The 21536-nt window shown below is 38.0% G+C and overlaps 1 protein-coding gene across 3 annotated transcripts in view; it reads left to right on the forward strand.

The window, feature by feature from the left end:
• The first annotated feature begins 756 nt into the window (after positions 1-756).
• Positions 757-21536, forward strand: part of dpr8 (defective proboscis extension response 8) — a 157770-nt gene continuing 136990 nt past the window's right edge. Inside the window, exon 1 of one of the 3 annotated variants that reach the window (XM_089264677.1) lies at positions 757-887. The gene's annotated coding sequence lies outside the window, so the exon portion shown is untranslated. The remainder of the gene's footprint in view (positions 888-21536) is intronic. The other 2 variants (XM_089264674.1, XM_089264675.1) reach the window with 2 other exon arrangements.

Below are 21536 nucleotides of genomic sequence, written 5' to 3' on the forward strand. Positions count from 1 at the left end.
TAAATGTTGTTGTTGTATTTTTTTTAAGGTTTAGTTGTGAAAAAAAAAAAGTGACAAATAAGCAACTACAATGAGCTTCAATATTTTTACGTGTTATAAATAGGAGAAGAGTTGCATTTCTGTAGTCGCCCCTGTAATCAGATTCTGTGTGCGTTAGTATCACGTTTATGTATGTATGTATAGAATACATATGTATGTATATGTATACGGGTTGTTGGCACAGTTATACCACGTTAGTGAAAATATGGCAATCCAAAAATGAAAAATTTTAAATTCCAATAGTGTGGGCACAACATCAATGACGATTAAATTATTAATTAAGCTTCGTATAAAGTATTTACCAGTACACAGTTTTTAATTAAATTTAATTCTGAAATAAATAACAAAATTTTTTTTAAGCATACATACATAGCTTTTTGTCTTCGCATTTGTCGATTTGTCAAATAAAAATATTTCATTATATGTATGTACATATGTTGATATACATATGTGCATACATATATGCATATGTACATACATGTATACACATGTACATACATGTATACACATGTACATGTATATATATGTACAGTTAACTTTTGAATATATACATACATATGTATATACATGTATGTATATATATATGTATATTTATGTGTGTACATACATAGATAAAAACGATTTACGACAGGAAAACAAAACAGATAATTATGAATTTTCGAGATATCAATAGCATATTATTACGTATTTGATTTTATACCAGGTGCCACACATTGAAGTGATTGAAATCAATAATACATATGAAAGGGAAATCAATAAATAAATAAGTGCTAAGTATTCTGCAGCACTGTACTTACATTCCTACACACCGAGATAGCTCATAGGCGCAAAATAGGAGATAACATCAGGTAAGTACCTCTACATAAATATGTATATGTATGTACACACATACATATGTACGTATTTACATATATAAAATTTTTGGAGTTTTTGCATACAATATTATGAAAATTTGGGGTGTCAAATGAAGCAGGTGTCAAAATCCCTATTTTAATAATAATACATAAAATCTTCGAAACGTACTCATTTGAATTATTAATACGTTAGCATAAAACATAGCTCCAAAATATTTGATTTTCTTATTTTATTAACACTTTCGACCCCAACTTTTCCCGTGACACAATTTTGCTGACATACGTAGATCTACTTATTTTTTTTTTAAGATTAAAAACATTTTTTAATTTAATTTTTAATTTCAGACGCACAGACGGACAGACGGACAGGGCCAAATCGACTCAGCTCGTCGCCCTGATTAAGAATATATGTACATATATACTTTGTGGGGTCACCTTCTGCCTGTTACATACATTTTAACAAATCCATTATACCCTAATTTCTCATTTCTCCAAGTTTTTAATATATGAACCCATTGAAAATGGGAAATCCGGGTATAACGGTTTTGTTAAAGTGTGTGGCAAAGGCAGAAGGAGTCGTGTCACACCCCACAAAATAAATATATATTCTTGATCAGGGAGACGAGCTCAGTCGATTTAGTGCTGTCCGTTTGTCTGTCCGTCCATATGAGCGCGTCGATCTCAGAAGATATAAGACCTAGAGACTTCAATTCGATTCTTCCTAGGTCAGTGTATATAATTTTCTTTTTCTCTGAAAATCGATAGCTATTCCGATATTTTATCCAAAGCTAGTTATTTAATTATATCTCCTACACCTTTAGAGCTACAGCTTCGAAATTTTAAATGTAGGCTCATATGTATATTATATATCATCAATTTATTTGTGTTTCTTGTGTAAGCAGAAAGACTCGAAAAATTATTGTGAAATATGAATTCTTGAAAGGGTTCAGGGGATTTCGTAGTCGAGCAGTCGGGACAAAAGCTTTCTAACTTGTTATATTTCGGTTTTTGTTATTTTTTTGATACAGGCTGCAAATTCACCAAACTCCCCAGTGAAGGTCAGATGCCAGTATATGTAGCTAATTGTGAATGATATAGAATTTTTTAAAATATGTCACATTTTCAATAGAATTTGCAATACATATGTATGTATGTACAATGAAACTTATTCTTAGGATCATATTGCTATTGAAGTGTTAAAACTGTCAGCAGTTATTTCACTTTTGATTTGTTAGATGACGCTGCAGCAGTAAACTGTCAAATATTAAAGTGGCGTTGGTGCTAGCAGCGGGACACTCTTTTCAATCGGGCTCGACTCCAAAGCACGCAGTTTGTGTTTACTTTAATTGTTTCAAAACATATAATTCTCCCTATTGCAGCTAGCGAAAGCACGTCATGTCATTTGTTTTAGCAAAACAAATGTATGTACATACATACCTATGTTTGTCCTAGAGTGCTGCACGAATTCCAGAACAACGGTGTACGAATTAACAGTTCAAAATATATACATATAATATATATAAGCTGAAAACGGGCTGTCTGAAAGAGTGTGCACGTAAATAAAGTATATATGTACATATATGTATATATGTTTATACATATGTATGTACATATAGCACTAGCATTTTTTGAAGCACCATCATTCGTTTCTAATGTGCAACGAGTTTCGGCTGCGGACAAGTTCTAAACAAGTTCTTTGTCTCTTGTGCTTGCCACCGAACCACACTCGGCGACAGCATACAGCTGCAACGGGACATTTCCATGTTAGAAATCATATTCGACCAATTGCAACACACCAAACGGCTGATGCAATATTCTTCTGAAATTACAATAGTCGCGCAATTCCGAAAATAGCAAGCTCATCCAACTTCACATACTGAACAGCAAAAACCCTTAACGGCTTCACTATGCGAGCTGCGCTCATGTGAGACCAAAGCAATAACATAGAACTTACATTCATTGTTCAAGGGCATCGAACACACACAGGCTCGACTTATTGTTGATGAGCTAGAAAGCTAAAATTTGGAATGTAGGTCCACATCGACCACCCAAGATCACGTGCTATATCTATATATCTATATATCGATATATCTAAGCGCATTGGGGGGCGTGGCAAATTGGATAAAACTGTATCTTTTAGAATTTTTAAGGTAGCCCGTTATAATTTTGCACGTGAACTAATGTTATGATTCTATAAAGATGTATGAAAAATTTATATGTTTTAGGGGCGTGTCAAATCGGACCTGAATATATAGTGATTTTTTTGATTCTGCTATATATATATATATATATATATATATATATATATATATATATATATATATATATATATATATAACATATATATATATATGTATATATACAGGGCGACAAACTGAGTCGACTTGGCCCTGTCCGTCTGTCTGTCCGTCTGTCCGTATGTATGAGCGCGTCGATCTCAGAAGATATAAGAGCTAGAGACTTCAAATTTTTTGTTTAAATGACCGTATATAGTGCGCGCATATGCAGTTTATCACTAAAAAACGATAACTCATTCCGATATTTTTTTTATCGATAAAAAACCTTATCGAAGATCACTTAAATTATTGTACCTTCTACATCTTTCAAGCTAGAGTCTCCAAATTTAAAATGTATATTAAGATGCATTTTATACAATTTCGGTTTTTGCTAAAATTTACCCCCTAAATCCACCCCCTCACCCTCATCTTTGTAAAAGTCGTATATCAAATACTAGAGACTTGTGCTTCGATATACACATACATTTAAACATCATGATTACGTTAGAAATTAAATTATTCAACAAATAAGTTCTCCTAATATTGCCAACACTGCAGGGCAACCCAAGCGCAATCGCCTGTATATGCGTGTGTGTGTGTGTGTTTGTTTGTATGCGTGTGTGTGTCCGAATTATTATTGAAATATCAGTTGCTTGGAGGGTTCAGGGAATCTCGTAGTCGAACAGTCTCGACTAGAGCTTTCTTAATTGTTTTTTCATGGTTCCGTACAAAATCTTATCTAGTACTTTTAGTTTTATTTGTACACAAATTTATCTCCCTAGCTTAACTCAACAGCTTCACTTTCGATCAATCCATTACTGTCTTTTTCAATAGCTTCTCTTTCGTTAATATTCAAATTTTCGTCGCAACTTTCCAATTCAATCGGTACATACCCTTCCGGTAACTTCTTTATATCATCATGAGCATATTTTTACCTTCTATTATCCAACAATTCAAATGTCTGCAACGGCCCTCGAAATTGGGGACTTAGCTTCATCTGATGCCTTTCTTAATTTTTGTCTTTCTTCTGGTTGTATCAAATCCCGCTTTATTGTATGCACCTACTGCTGAAATATTTTCCGCTGCTCATGCTCTTGATTCTACCAAAGCGACCTCATTAAGACTAACTGAACCTCACCTAACGCGTCCTGCCTAGATTAATTGCTAGTCTCAACTGCAGTTAAAAGATTTTTCAAAGTGTTCATAGTGCGTTCAACTTTTCCGTCGCACTTGCACCTGTCGCAATTAAATGCAAGCATATTTTTTGCTTAGAAAAAACTCACTGGCAAAACACCTACATCTGCAATTATGTGGTTTGGTACTCCAAACAATGATACAGCCGATATCACAGCACTTATGCAGCTCTCAGCATCAATCTTTTGATCAGACTTCCTTTTGATCAGACTTCATACTTAGTTTTCCTGTTATGTCTATGTGTATTGTGTGCCACGGTGTGTCAACCTTTGGTATATGATGAAGTCTAACCTGAGTTTTGCGTTCACATTACGTTTGTTCTCTGAAAGATAAGTCGCTTTTAGTTCTTGATGCTTTGAGTGAGTTGAATTCAGTAAAAGCCACAAAATCTCTGCCCATCAAATAATGTCGAAAATGCTTTACAGTTATGACAACCGCAAGAATTTCCAATTTGTAAGAATCGTATCGCGATTCAGTAGGTGAAGTTACCTTACTGAAAACTCAACGACATGAGGCTTATTGTTGATGCTGTGTAATAGAATGGCTCCGTATCCTAGAGCACAGGTATCCGTATGCAACTCAATTGGGTATTGCGGGTCAAAGATTACTAAAATTGACTTCTGCGTAAGCAGATAAATAACTTTTTGCCTTATTCGTTCTGGCCTCCAGATCAACTCGCTCTTTTCCGACATCAGGTGGTAGAGCAGTTAGTGATGAAGTTTTTAGTGGATTCGGGCGTATTTGACCTGCACTGACTTCATGACATATTCACGAAAGTGAAATGAGTATATTGGTTTTGTGCAATGTCCGTCTTGCTGTCCGTCCATCTGTCCGTATGAACGCAGTTCATTTCGGCGCTGTTGAAGCTAGAGACTAAAATTTGGAGCACATACTCGTGTATATCTCCGATTTATAAAGTGTCAACATTTTCCCGATCCGCCTACTAGGGGTGTGGCAAATCGGAAAATGCATTTTGCGATATGCCAGAAATCATATTAGTTGATAAGCTAGTAAGCTGAAATTTGGAATGTAGATCCGTATCGACCACCCAAGATCACGTGCTATGGCGAATATATCTACGCTCATTAGGGGCGTGGCAAATCAGATAAAACTGTATCTCCTAGAGTATTGAAGCTACAACGGTAAAATTTTGCAAGTGAGCTAATGTTATGATTCTATAAAGTTTGAGGAATATTATATGTGTTTAGGGGCGTGGCAGATCAGACCTGAAGATATTTTTTGATTTCGATTTTTTAAATTCTGCTATATTTTGAACACTATTGATGCTAGAGACCTGAAACTTGCTATATATACTCGAGCTGACCTCTCAAGACCAAAAAGCTTTGGTGAATTTTTCTCCGCTCAAAGGGGGCGTGGCAAACCGAAAAAGTTTATATCTCCTAAAGTATATGAGCTAGAAGCTTCAAATTTGGATATTTAAGTTGCTAGTAACTTTCTCTATCGATTCCATAAAAAATTTTTTACGCCTCTTTAGGAGCGTGGCATATCAAAAAATACCCTGTAATGTTTTAATTTTTGAGCGTAAGCATCCAAGTTTTGCAGCTAGGTTACGGTTAGCTTGTTAGAATCTCCATGCATAGGTATTTTAATATCCGCTTGCGATATTGAAGCATGTGAAAGATTTCGCCCCGTGAAGTCCTGCTATCTGCTATAAGGGGTAAAGGGTATCTACCTGAAACTATATTAGCATTTAATTCGCGGTAATCTACGCACAGTCGATGAAAACATTCTTTTGTGTTCACTAAAATCATAGGTCTTGCAAAGGGTGAGGAACTTGGTCTGATAACTTTGCATTCTACTAAATCTCTTTCATTCGGACTAAGGCTGTACGATTTTCTTTGCACAGTTTTAATGTCTCCTGTATTAACTCTCGAATAAGGAATTCTCTTAATAAAAGATTTTGAATGTTTTTCCAAAATGGAGGCTAACATATCTTTATCTTCGTCTCCAAGATCGGTATTCAAATAAGCAAATTAGCATTAGACAATATTTCCCGACCATTCAGAATATCATTATTCAAGTTTTCATTCCCCAAAATATAGAATAGAATAGGGTCGAACGTTGTTGTGAAAGTTTCTCCTTGATGAACCATCTCTCTTTTGGGATCGACGACATCGCAAAGATGCACCCGTTTCACCTGAAGCGTACCCTTGTCCTTTTCCATTTTAGGCTTACTGGAATAGGTTGAAATGTGGCCAACCTCACCAAGCAAATTACGTTCGATTGTTGACGTTGACCAGATGCGGTTTTGCCTCTATGGGAGGAAAATTGGGCTGCAGTCTAGCTCCATATTCAGCGATCTTGTGCCCCACTCTTCTACAGTAATGACACTTTATTGTTGACAATTCCTGCCGCTTCATATCCAGTGGAGCTGAGTCTTCTTGAGGAGCTTTCTTTCGTTTGTTGAATGTATCAGTGAAGCTGAGTCTTCTTGAGGAGCTTTCATTTGTTTGTTGAATGTAAAAGCCTTAAGCGCGGATTGTAGCTCAACTCTAGTGCACAAGTTTGATGTAAAAGCACTGACCAGAGAACATATAGACTAGACATGTAGTACAACCTTTGTCAACACCGAGAAATCTGTCTCGTAGGTGCCAATCAACTTCGTATTCGTCGGCTCTTCAATTTCTGGTTTGGGCTACGAAAATATGCAAAAGCACAATCATTTCGCGTCACACGCTCGACCGAGATAGTTAAATATTGAATAAAAGATACCTCTATGCTCAATTTTTGTTCGTGCTCTCTCGCTCTCTCTACTCTCTGCTCTCTCAAAATTGAAAATTGGGATTTCTTCGCAGCAAGAACCCATGTCTTCCCCTTGCTCAGGCACGAACACAAGGATTGGAAGCGTCAAGAATACTAACAAGATTATTATTAAGATTTCCACAGACAGCAATTCCGGATGTCACACATTTGGCCCCCCGCAGAAGATCGTATACATGCCTCCGACACACTCAACGACTAGCAGGTAGTGCGCTGTGAAAAGATAAGGGTCACATGTACGGACTGTATAAATAGACAAATGAAGACCAACCCTTGCATCCCAAGAGACAGATTACGTAAGAGACGAGCGCTGAGCCTTACAAACTCAGCGATAGGATAAGAATAACTATTAGACCAACGCGGAGCCTAACAAACTCTGCGATAAGATAAGAATATGTAATAGCCCAATGCTGAGCCCTACACACTCAGATACAGTAGACTTAAGGTTTGAAAATATGCATCCCTTCTGTGTGAAGAGTATACCGAACTCTTCAAACCGTTTGGCAAGCTCGTACAAAATATTTGCGTTTTCGTTATTATTTGCGAGAAGGATATGAAAGCGTTGGTGCTCATAGTGAAAATGTTTTCTCGATGAGCGTGCACACACACACTACAGTCCCCTTGCTCATACATGTAGCATTTATATGCCTGTGTGCGAAGCTATTGCTGTCTATAGCTATTTTTGAGCCCAGCATTTGCATTTAGTTGATCTTGTGAAGTGCTCACACTTACATACATACATATGTATGTTTGATTGAGAACAGCTTGACTATAATATGAGATGTGTTTTTTATATATTGCAAAGAATTTAATAAACTAGTAATGTTTCACGATAATTTTTTGAATATGTGAATAAAATAATTTAAATTATATATAATTATAGTATTTTATGGATATGCACACATTTTTGAACATAATAATATATATAAATGTACTTATGTAATTATGTATGTTTATACATAGTACATATGTGTGAAGTGGTTATGACAGTCCCTAAGACTGACCAAATTCAAATGCTGGGCTTTAAAATTGCTACATCGCCGTTAGAAATGGCTAAATATTGAAAATAAATGCTGGAATAGCATGCTAGATTATAACAAGTAAGGAAACTCTAGTCGAGAGTGCTTGACTGGATGCCACATAGTCAAGTAGTGGTAAGCTAGGCACACACGATGCAAACAATTTGCAGCAAGTTAAAAATAATTTGCAGCAATAGTTTGCACAAATATTCACACCAGTGCAAATATTGCATGCAAATCACTTGCTTCAATCTATTTTTGTTTTGCACGCAAACTTTTGCATGGCTCTTTCGTGCAATATATTGAGTTGATATCTACACGTGTTTCCATTTTTTGTTTGCCTTGCTTGCAAGTGACACTCATTTGCAAGCTCTGTTGTTTTGAAAAAGTCAAGGAATAACGACGTGTTTATATTATGTCGGCACAAACATCGAGAGTTGCTGCTGTTTAGCAATTTCGATAAAATTCTATATCTAAAATTCTTTAATTTATAAAATTAATTACTGCGGTTCAATTCGGTTTGTGTCCAAAAACTGCACTAAGGCGAAGTCACAGGCCCCCACTTGTGTACACTGCAAGTAACAACACCTTGCCAACTACAAAAGCTGCCTCGTCTACAAGCGCCAAACCGATCCCTGCATTTGTCCGCAACGGCCCAACTGGCAATCATTCCGGACCTGCTGCATCACTAAATAACAATTCATTCACCAGAACTGCCCATTCTGTTGGTGGCGTATCTTATGTCCCAAGCCAACAGGCTCAGTTCGATGAAATACGGGCTGATCTCAAACAGATAATTGAGATGTATGTGCAGCAACAAACCATTCTGCAGAGCCTAATGGTTATTGTTTCGAATTTAACTTCGAAATAATGGCTTTACGAGTGGGTATTTGGAACGCTAATGGCCTCAGAAGCAAAACTGAGGAGCTAGCTGTATTTCTGACAAGCAAGCAGATCGACATAATGCTATTTGCAGAAACGCACCAATGGCCTCACGTCAAAATACTCCAATATGAGCACTACCAGGCCAACGGTGGAGGAGCAAACAGGTTCGGTGGATCGTCAGTCCTCGTACGCTCGTCGCTCAGGCTTTCACCTTTACCCCCTATATCCAACCCAACGATGCAAGTTGCAGCCATTCGGTTATCTACGTCTATCGGAGAGCTAGAGATCGCATCGCTCTATTGCCCTCCGAAGGCTAGACTCTGCGAAAATGAGAGCTCCTTGAACAAAGGCAGAACAAAACTCTCATCGGAGGGGATTGGAATAGCTAGCATCCATTCTGGGGAAGCAACAGCACAAACACACGAGGAGAAGCTACCTCCGAGGCTATACATGCTATGCGGTACAAAATACTTGCAACTGGAGCCCCAAAGCGATATCCTTTATATGGACATAACCCATCAGCAATTGACTTTGCTGTCTACAAAGGTATCGCCGACCACCACATTGGTATAGAAGAAAGCTTCGATCTATTTTCAGACCATTTACCCTTCATAGTGACAGTGCACGCACAACCTCAGCCTTTCCCTACCAGAAAACGATTTCTGCCGCCAGAATCCGATCTCGGTGCCTTCAGACGCCATCTGAGCTCTTCGCTACACCCTCAAATGGAGCTAAACTCACCCGAAGACGTAGAATATGCTGCAAACAGGCTGCAAGAAACAATAGTCGAAGCCGCACTCCTAGCTGTTCCGCCCCCCGACGCCGACCAGAACGCCCTCAGCACAACATCGCAGTTCCGCAGCAGCACATCTGGTGCTTGGTTAACGGGTGATGAGCCACAAGCCGAAGCTTTTGCTCTCCATCTCCTTGATCAGTGCCGAGCCTAACGAAGTAGAAGAGACAGCAAACAACATACTCTCTCCACTCACAGCAGATGACGGTACTAGGACTTGACCAAGGAGGAAGTCGTAGACGGAATCAGTCGGATCAAGAAAAATAAAGCGCCCGGACACGACCTAATAAACAGCAGAGTCCTGAGTTCGCTGCCCGACTCGACTATAGAGTACAACACTATGCTGTACAACGCCATTTTGCGCATCCGGCACTTTCCAGCTTGCTGGAAACGGGCTGTGATTGTGATGATCCCCAAACCAGGCAAACCAGTAGGCGCAATTGGCTCGTACAGACCAATTAGCCCATGCCTGTACTTGCTAAAGTATTCGAAAGAATATTCCTAGCTAGAGTGCAGCCGCATCTGGAATGCAGAGGGATTATACCGAATCACCAATTTGGCTTCCGGAGGCAGCACGGAACACCGGAACAGGTACACAGGGCAGTACACCATATCCTCGGCGCCTTCGAACAGAAGATGTACTGGTCTGCCGCATTCTTAGATGTCAAGCAAGCCTTCGATCGTTTATGGCATTGTTGCAAAAAACAAGATCAATTTTTATGCTGCTATCATCCTTTATCACTGACAAAAGCTTTCAAGTGACTAAGGAACAGGCTATATCGTCGACAAGACCTATCAAGGCTGGAGTCCCTCAAGACAGTGTACTGGGGCCTACACTGTACATAGCTGGACAGCTACGGAACTGCAGACACGGAAGTGTTAATTGCAACCTACGCAGATGACACTGCCATCCTGTCGCGATCGCACTCTGCGCAAGAAGCTTCCGAAAGCTTCCAGAGATACCTGGATGCATTTGGGTGTTGGGCAAAACGGTGATGCATAACCATAAATGCACAGAAGTCAGCCCACGTAAGCTTTTCAACGTGAGACTGCCCTGCTGTAATTCCGGGAGTGCAAATACCTAAACTCAACAAGGTAAAGTAACTTGGTGTTACACTCGACAAAAAGCTGACCTATAGTGCGCACATCACGCAGGCACTAAACAGTGCCAGATAAAAAAAAAATAAAAAACAAGTAAGAACGTTGCAGTCGGGCGCTACCGACTGCGAAATACTCATTCACAGTCCCTTTGTAATTTTAATTTAATTTGGCTTTAAAAAAAAATTAGTACAAAACAATTATGCTTTTTGATTATATTGTAGCTTTTGGTAATTTTTATCGAGTAATCGATAATTATTATATTGATCGTGCACTTTTTGAGTACAAATGTATGGTCATTTTCATTGATAGCTTTCGGTCACACCTATTGCAGATTCTTTAGCGTTTGCTTACATTACAAAAGCGCGCTTTTAGCATTCTAAGAATTGCGATTGATTTCTGGATTTTCTAGCTGTTATTGTAGTTTTGTCAGATGACGCTCTGTTATTAGCCTATTGTATTTTAGCTACCAGTTTCTAAAGCAAAGCAATAGCGTGGGCGCTAAAGGCGTCGCAAGTTATGTTAGAGTGGCGGAGGTTCAAGTCCCCATCAAGGTTAAGTTTTTTTTTTTTCATACATATTTCGTTTTTTATAAAATAGATATTTTATTCTTCTTAAAAAGCCCTCATATATGTATGTACGCATATATGCATGTATATGTATGTACATACATAAGTCTGCACGCATATGTAGCATCAAGCATTCCAGCCTTTCTTATGCACGCGCTCATTTGAATGTGTGTATGTATGTACACATAAATGCATACTCTAGCGTTGAAATGAGACTGATTTGTTTTTGCTTTGTTTTTGAATTTACCATCCGCTACTCTTATAACAAGAATCTTATTTTTCGATTTCATTTTAATTACTATTGTTGACAGTAGGCGGTAGCGCTGTCGGCAAAGGCGCCGGCTAAATTTGTTTTTGTTATTTTGACAAACATGGCTTGGGTGCGAGTTCAAATCCCGCGGAAAACTCTTTTTTGTAAATTGCAAATTTTGTTATTTTAGCATCTTTTATATTTTTTAAATATTTAAATTTTATTTTTAAATTTTATAAAAATGTTTCCTTCCGTGTTATCAATGCCTACTAAGCCTATTTGTATATACATGTACATACATACATAGATAGCTCAAGCATATAAATGTCGTAATTTGATACTACAAATGCCGATTGCCACGCCCCTAGTGGCTGTAGACACCTCATTTTTGGCCAGTTCTTAGAAAGAGCTAACGGTAACGTAAATGCAAAATTTGAATGCTTACGCTCAAAAAATGTAAAAATTACAGGGTATTTTTCGATATGCCACGCCCCCAAAGAGGCGTGACAATTATTTTTGGGGCATCGATAGAGGAGGTTACCAGTAACTCAACTATCTAAATTTGAAGCTTCTAGCTCTTAAACTGTAGGAGATATAAAGTTTTGCGGTTTGCCACGCCCCCTTTGGGCGGACATATATCCACCATAGCTTGTTGGACTTGGGTGGTCAACTCGCGTATATATACCAAATTACAAGTCTCTAGCATCAATAGTGCCTAAAATATAGCCAAATTTGAAAAATTACTATATCTTCAGGTCCGATTTGCCACGCCCACAGTAGGCGTAGACATAAAATTTTTCCATCAGTCATTATAGAATTATAGCATTAGCTCACGTGCGAAATTTCAACGTTCTAGCTTTAGAACTTTAGGAGATACAGTTTTATCTGATTTGCCACGCCCCCAATGGGCGTAGATATATCCACCATAGCTTTTTGGACTTGGGGGGTCAACGCGGATCTACATACCAAATTTCAACTTTCTAGCTCTTCAACTAACATGATTTCTGGTATATCGGAAAATGCATTTTCCGATTTGCCACGCCCCTAGTGGGCGGATCGGGAAAATTTTAACACTTTATAAATCGGAGCTATACACGAGTATGTGTTCCAAATTTCAAGTCTCTAGCTTCAATAGCGGCGAAATGAACTGCGTTCATACGGACAGACGGACAGACGGACAGACGGACAGACGGACAGACGGACGGACGGACGGACAGCAAGACGGACATTGCACAAAACCAATATACTAATTCACTTCGTGAATGAGTATAAAAACTGGACTGGATGTTGAGACCCTCCAGCAAGCTGTCGCTATGGAGCACAGGCGCCAGCTGGTACGTTCGCAATTCTGTGTTGCACAGCGATCTAAAAATGCCAACAATCGCTGAACTGATTGGACGTCACTCCTCGAGGTACGCGGATAGGCTCTTGGCGCACCCAAATCCACTGGCTACTGACCTGGTAGTCAACAATAACAGGCGATGGCTTAAAAGGCTTCACCCATTAGACCATAGATCTCCATGAACATTGTAAATAATTGTAAATAGTGTAAATACTGGCTTCCAGCCCATAATTTAGGTTAAGGTTTAATGATGACTGCGCTATAGAGTCTAGGACAGAAGCCGCAATAAATGAATTCTTAAAAAAAAAATCAAAATTATTTATATTAATTTTACCATATTTTTTAATAATTTTTAAATTAATGTTTGTAAAAATTAATTATAAAAAATTAATTTTATAAAATTAAATAAAAATATAATAACTGTTGGGCTCAGCAATCATCGATTCATTGTAATTAAGAGCGTCGTAACCCTTGTATATGTTTATACATATTTATATAATTCAATAAAAAAATAATTTTATTTTTATTATATAATTTTAAAGTGAATTAATTTATTATTTCAATTTATTATATGGCTAATTCAATCGTTTTCTCGCGATTGCGAATGAAAGCAAACAGCACATGCAAACAAGCAAACAACAGACGCATCCAAGTTAATGGTAAAATTCTGTATTCAGAGAACAAGCAAAAAAAATTGCCGCAAACAGTTATTGATGGTGAGAGGGTGGATATATAAGTGGGGGGTAAATTTTAACAAAAACCGAAATTGTATAAAATGCGTCTTAATATGTGTATAAATATGTGGGAGATATAATTTTTTAACTGATTTTCGATAAGGTTTTTTTTTATCGATAACAAAATATCGGAATGAGTTATCGTATTTTAGTGATAATCGATATGCGCGCTGTATACACGGACATTTAAAAAATACGGACAGACTGGCGGACGGGTCGGACGGACAGACAGACAGGGCCAAATCGACTCAGCTTGTCGCCCTGATCAAGAATATATATACCTTGTGGGGTCTGCCACGCCTCCTTCTGCCTGTTACATACATTTTAACCAAACCATTATACCCTGATTTCCCATTTTCAATGGGTCCAAAATATAATAAGGGTAAGGGGTAAGGTAAATAATCAGCTTGAATCCATTTTTAGATGAACAAGTAAAAAATTAGTCGAGAGTGTTCTACTATATCCTACCACTGACCAGACAAGACATTGATAAGACATGTAGAGCAAATGTTTTCAGCGCCGGAAATATGTCGATGAGAGACTGCTCAACTTCGTATTTGCTCGGCACAGTCTCTTGATCCTCGAGCAGTGAAAACACAGCAGAACAAAGCCAGTACAGCGAGCGCTCTGAAAAAATGGTCCCGTTTTTATACCCCGAACCCATTGAAAATGGGGAATCAGGGTATAATGGTTTTGTTAAAATGTATGTAACAGGCAGAAGGAGGCGTGGCAGACAACACAAAGTATATATAACCTTGATCAGGGCGACGAGCCGTCTCGATTTAGCCCTATCCGTCTGTCTGTCCGTCCGTATCGAGTTTATCACTAAAAAACGATAACTCATTCCGATATTTTGTTTATCGATAAAAACCTTATCAAAGATCAATTATAAAATTATGTCTTCCACATCTTTCAAGCTAGAGTTTCCAAATTTAAAATGTATATTAAGATGCATTTTATACAATTTCGGTTATTGTTAAAATTTACCCCCCACCCCTAAATCCACCCCCTCACCCTCATCTTTGTAAAAGTCGTATATCAAATATTAGAGACTTGTGCTTCGGTATACACATACAATTAAACATAATGATTACGTTCTGAAGGTTTCATTACGATCGTACGTCTAAAATCCAAATTATTCAACAAATAAATTCTCATAATACTGCCAAGACTGCAGCGCAACCCAAGCGCAATTGACTGTATACGTGCGCGCGTGTGTGTGTGTGCGTGCGTGTGTATGTGCGAATTATTATTGGAATATCATATCAATACTATGAGCATTTGATTGTTGAATAATTTAAGATCTATACGTACAATCTTAATGAAACTTTCAGGACGTAAACATAAATGTATAAATGTATGTACGCCTTTTACAAACATGAGGGTGAGAGCGTGGATATAGGGATGGGGAGTAAATTTTAACAAAAGTCTAAATTGAATAAAATGCATCTTAATATATATTTAAAATTTGGAGACTTGCTTTAAAGATGTAGTAGATATAGTTTTATAACTAATTTTCGATACAGTTTTTTATCGATAAAAATTTAGAAATAAGTTATCGTTTTTATAGTGATAAACTCGATATGCGCGCGATAAATACTGATTTACGGAATTTAAAGTCTCTAGCTCGTATGTCTTCTGAGATCGACGCGTTCATATATACGGACAGACGGACAGGGCCAAATCGACTCGATTTCAATGGGCTCAGGGTATAAAAAGTGCATCTGTTCACTTTGAAAACTTGCAGCTGATCAGAAGTGCATCGAAATGCTCCAACAAAAGCTTTTCAAAGCTTTGACAAGTATTGAAAATTAGGCAAAAAATAAATAAACGGATTTTTTCAGGGGATATCGTTGTCGAGTTGTGTTGACTAGAGGTTTCTTATTTGTTTTATTATAACCTTCACTCAACCGAACTTCGATATGCGTTTCGTTAGAGCTTTACTTAACCACGTCTGATCTCTTTCACGTTCTCTTTCTCAATCGTATTTCAATTTATACGCGTCCGTTACGTTCGACGCCCTAAACTTAACTCCCCTAATGCGCGCTCGAGTCACCTGCCATTTCTTCGCTCTCGCGAGCTTCACCACGCTGGCTAAGGTTGCACTGGCGATCGCCAAGAGCCCGCGCTCGAGCCAATATTGAAAATTAACAAATCAGAATTACAAACTGCCTTATAAACTTATCAACTACCTTATACTAACAATTTCATTGGCTTATCTCTTTTACATACTATGAACCCAATATTATCTTATACTAACGCTATTTCTTGCAATGTGAGGCTGGTCTCTGGTGAGCCGCCGTAAAGAGTAAATGAATTGAAGTTAAATCAGATACCAGTCGAGACTGCTTGACTACGAGATCCACTGAACCCATCGCAGAATTGATATTTCAATACATGTTCGCACACGCATGTATAACTACGAATTGGTTGCAGTGTAATTGTTTGATTACTTTTCTAGTGGATGGATTATCTTCATGGAATTGTCAGGCCGTGATTATAACATTGAAATGCGTCCATTTGCCAAAACAGCATTTGAAATACGCATTTTATAAATTTAGAGGTAAACGGATGGATATAGGGGTGGGAGGTATTTGTTACCAATATATAAATTTGAGAAAGTAAATATGAATCTACATTTAAAATTTGACGACTTTGGCTCTAATGATGTAGAAGATATACATTTTTAAATCGACAACACTATCACTTCAACCTCTCAAGAGATAAGACGTGCTGCATAAAAAAACAAAAACAACAAGTGAGAAGGCTCTAGTCGAGACTGCTTGACTAGGAGATACCCTGAACCCTCCAAGCTGATATTCTAATCATTCTGTACTGTAGTGTACTGTACCTGTGCTCTGCTAACTGCGCAGTAAACAGCGACTGCGCTTGGGCTGCGCTGCAGTGTGGGCAATATTATTGAAGAATTTGATTTCCAGACGTACAATCTTAATGAAACTTTCAGAACGTTATCATAATGTTCATACATTCCAAAGCACTAGTCTCTAGTACTTGAAATGCGTTTTTTACGAATTGGGGGCGAAGGGGGCGTGGCATCCGAAATCTGTAAATTACAAAGTGTTTGTATTCAACATATGTATATACACAGTAAATTTGAAATCTCCAGGTCTAAAAGTGCTCAAATTTGGCTGAAAAAACAAAATCAATTTTGCGATTATACTCGATTAAAAAGTTAACGGATGATTTATCGAAAAAATAAAGCAAACTCGTACTGCATATGGTATACACGAGTATTCATGCCAAATTGCTCTCTAGCTTCTGTATCTTCTGCGATCGACGCACTCCCACAGACGGACGGACGGACGGACGGTCGGACGGACAGATGGACAGACAGACAGGGCTATATCGACTCAGCTTGTCGTCGTGATCAAGAATATATATACTTTGTGGGGTCTGCGATGATTCCTTCTGCCCGTTACATACTTTTACACAAAACCATTATACCCTGATTTCCCATTGACAATGGGTTCAGGGTATAAAAATCATAGCATTATGTGAAGAAACCAACGTTCGCTACCTTCCCCTCTCAAGCAAAACCACCACACCCCTCTGTCATCAATACCAAACTTCATAGACGGAGCAAATGCAACACCCCACCAAACACATTCAGACAACAATTTCTTGAAATCAAAGAGAAATACAACAACCATAAATTCATATACACAGACGGCTCTCTACAAAACAACACAGCCACTTTTGCAATTACGACCGAAAACGAAATCGTGAAAAGATGCATCCTCCCCCATTATTCATCCATCCTATCAGCTGAAACCATAGCCATTATTGATGCAATAAATCTGATCAAAAACAGACTTGGAAAGTATATAATTTGCTCCGACTCCCTCGCATCCATAAAATCCATTCGCAATATTAACAACAATTACTTTTATCCCACAACTATTAGAATCCTGCTTACCCAATCTGACTCAAAAATAAAACTCCTTTGGATCCCTAGCCACTGCGGTATTAAAGAAAACGAGTTAGCCGACAGTGCAGCCAAAGACACATTTTATATGCCTTTAACTTTAACACTACAGACATAAACAAACTCCTCGAAAACGAACTCTAAAAAAAACTTAAACTGAACACAGAGTTCTGCAACCGATGATACCAGAGATTAAATACAAACACGTCAACCTACCTCAAAAATATAAACCAAAAAAGCATCACACGCAGTGATCAAATAAAATTTATATGGCTAAGACTAGGCCACACAATAATGATACAACAGCACTATAACAACCCTGACAACACCCTTCCTTGCCCCAACTGTCACACAACCGCAAACATTAATATAATACACATCCTCCGCGACTGCCCCGCAACCTCTAACCTGCATACCCAAATCTTCCAAAACGCCTGCCCCTTATCAATCCTAGCAAACCCAACAGAGATTAACATCTGTAAGATAATTGAGTTTCTTATGAAATCTAAAACATACCACCTCCTATGAAAAAAATTAAATAAAAATAAAATGAAATGTAAATATAGAAATAATGCTATTATAAAATAAAATCAGTATATACTAATTTAAAAACAAGTAAGAAGAATCTAGTCGAGACTGCTCGACTAGGAGATACCCTGAACCCTTTAAGCTGATATTCTTATCATTCTGCACTTCTTTTATGCACGCACACATACATTTACATGCATCCACCCTCACGCGCCCACGCTCTGCTTACTGCGCAGTAAGCAGCGACTGCGCTGCAGTGTGGACAATAGTATGAGAATTTACTTGGTGAATAACTTCTTTTGTAAACATACGATCTTAATGAAACTTTCAGGGCGTAATTATATGGTCAAAATTTGTGTACATGAAATACGTTTTTTACAAATTGGGGGCAAAGGGGGCGTGGTATCCAAAATCTGTTGATTACAAAATGTTTGTATTCATCATATATATATACACAGTAAATGAAGTCTCTACATCTAATAGTACTCCGATGAGGCTCAAAAAACAAAATCAATTTTTCGATTATTCTCGATAAAAAAGTTATCGGATGAGTTATCGAAAAAATAAAGCAAACTCGTACTGCGTATGGTATACACGAGTATGCACACAAAATTTCAGCTCTCTAGCTTATATATCTTCTAAGATCTCGGCGTTCATACGGACAGACGGACGGACGGACGGCGATGATTCCTTCTGCCTGTTACATACTTTTACACAAAAACATTATACCCTGATTTCCCATTTTCAAAGGGTTCAGGGTATAATAATTTATAATCACAATAAACACCATCCAGCCGAAGGCCCCTGCTGCCTGTGCTTAGCCTTAAATTAGAGTTAATTTTTTATTAATTGTAACTTCTTAATAATAATAACAATAAATCGACAATAACAAAATAACGGAACAAATTATTATTAAATTTGATATGCTCGTGATATACCTGGGCCTAGATATAAAATCAAGTCTAGCTCTTATATATTCCGAGATCGACGCGATAAAACATATAGACAGACGGATAGGGCTAAATCGACTTAGTCGTCACCCTGATCAAGAATATATATACTTTTCGGGGGTCTGACACGCCCCCTTCTGCCTGTTACATACCTTTAACAAAACCATTACACCCTGATTTCCCACTGTAAATGGGTTCAGGATATTGTATTGTATTATTTAAGCAAAATAAGTAATATCTCACAATGATTGAATTGAAGTCTCAACCTGGTAAGGAATAGGAGCATGCGTATTTAATTGATGATTATCTTATTTTAGGTCAGTAACCATGTGTAATTATCTTTGCATTGTAATAAAACTTTTGTCTTAGACGAATTAGATTGTGGTGTTGCCCCAAGGGAGCCCCAGCATATCATACACAAATTTCCGCCATAGGTTTTTGATAATGGGTGGTCAACGCGAACCTACATTCCAATATCAGCTTTCTAGCTCGTTCAGACGGATCGCGAAAATTTGAACTTTCTGTAAATTGAGCTACAATAACGCCAAAAAAAATTGTTAATACGGACAGATGGACATCAATACGGACATTGCGCAAAACCAATATGTATACTGATTTCACTTTCGTAAATGAGTACATAATCGACGGTAGTTAACCGTTTAAGAGGGACGATTTTTTCCGTTCAAGTGGAACGAAGGCTATCCGTACAGAAGGGACGATGGTTATCCGTTCAAGTAGAACGATGGCTATCCGTCCAAGGTGGACGAACATGTACACTATTGCCTTGAAAACGACGTAAGAGGCCCTTGGTATCGAGATGCTCACGAGGACGTGTATTTGTCACAATGGCCGCGGCCGTGGCGGACAGTGATATGTAACGCTGTTCTGAGTAGTGCTATTTAACACTGCTGAAGATATGTCTGACAAAACTATCAGTTTGCCGGTATTTCCCTAAGTATGGCTAGTGCGGCTCTGTCTGATGGTGGATCGATAACGAAGAGAACTTTTGCCGCAACCAAAAGAAAAGACAGAGAGCGGCTCCTTACACTGAGTTTTTTAAGCATATATAAGTCCGTTCGAGGTAAATAATTAAAACGTGTTGCATAAATAACTAAATTCAACCCCAAAGTAACTGACGGCTCTTCTGAAAGAATGCATAACAAATTATATCTATCAATTCAGTAAAAGCCGAAAAATCCACGCCCAACAACTACCGTAATCATCTTAAACATAGCCACCGAAATGCTTGTAAGAAGAAGGAAAACAAGTAAGAACGTTGCAGACTGGCGTTACCGCAACTTTAATAGCCAAGTTTAGTTCTAATACTGTAGAAAGTTCAATTTTCTCAATTTGACACGCCCCTGCTGGGCGTAGACACTTCATTTTTGGCCAGCTCATAGAACAAGCTAACGGTAACCTAGCTGCAAAATTTGGAAGCCTACGCTCAAAAAATGAAAATTTGAAGCTTCTACCTCTTATACTTTTGGAGATATAAGCTTTTGCGGTTTGACACGCCCCCTGTTGGCGGACTTATATCTTTCAAAGCTTTTTCGTCTTAGGAGGTCAGCCTGAGCATATATAGCAAATTTGAGGTCTCTAGCATCAATAGTGGCCAAAATATAGCAGAATTTGAAAACTCACATCTTCAGGTCCGATTTGCCATGCCCTCGAAACTGCTGGACTCGAAACCCCTGAACCTTTCGAGCAACTACTATTTCATTATATGTATATTCGTTGTATGTACATACGCACCGACTCAGGCATACATATGCACGCACGCATGAGCTGCCTTACTATAGAAACATAATAGTTTAGAACCTTTTCTTATGGATGAACTATCAACATGGAAATTGTAGATCGTGATTATAACATTGACAAAATCTACTTGAAATACGCCTTTTACAAATTTAATGGTGGATATAAGGGTATGGGATGAGTTATACCAAAATTCGAAATTCTATGAAGTTATGACTGATATTATTTCATTACTCCAAACTTAAAACAAATATTAAGATGCATTTTATACAATTTCGATTTTTGTTAAAATTTACACAATCACAACACAATCTTATTTATATATGCCGTACTTAAAAAACTAGAGACTTGTGCTTTGGAATATACACACATTTAAACAATATGATTACGTTCTGAGAGTTTATTAAATTATCCAACAAATAAATTCCCATCATATTGCCAACACTGAAGCGCAGCCCAAGCGCGGTCGCCTGTGTATGTGCATGTGTGAGTGTGTATTATTGTGTGTGCGTGTGTGTGTGAG

The sequence above is a fragment of the Drosophila navojoa genome, chromosome X (genome assembly GCF_054131105.1).
Source record: "Drosophila navojoa isolate 15081-1374.11 chromosome X, UAZ_NAV_1.0, whole genome shotgun sequence".
Taxonomy (NCBI): Eukaryota; Metazoa; Arthropoda; class Insecta; order Diptera; family Drosophilidae; genus Drosophila; species Drosophila navojoa.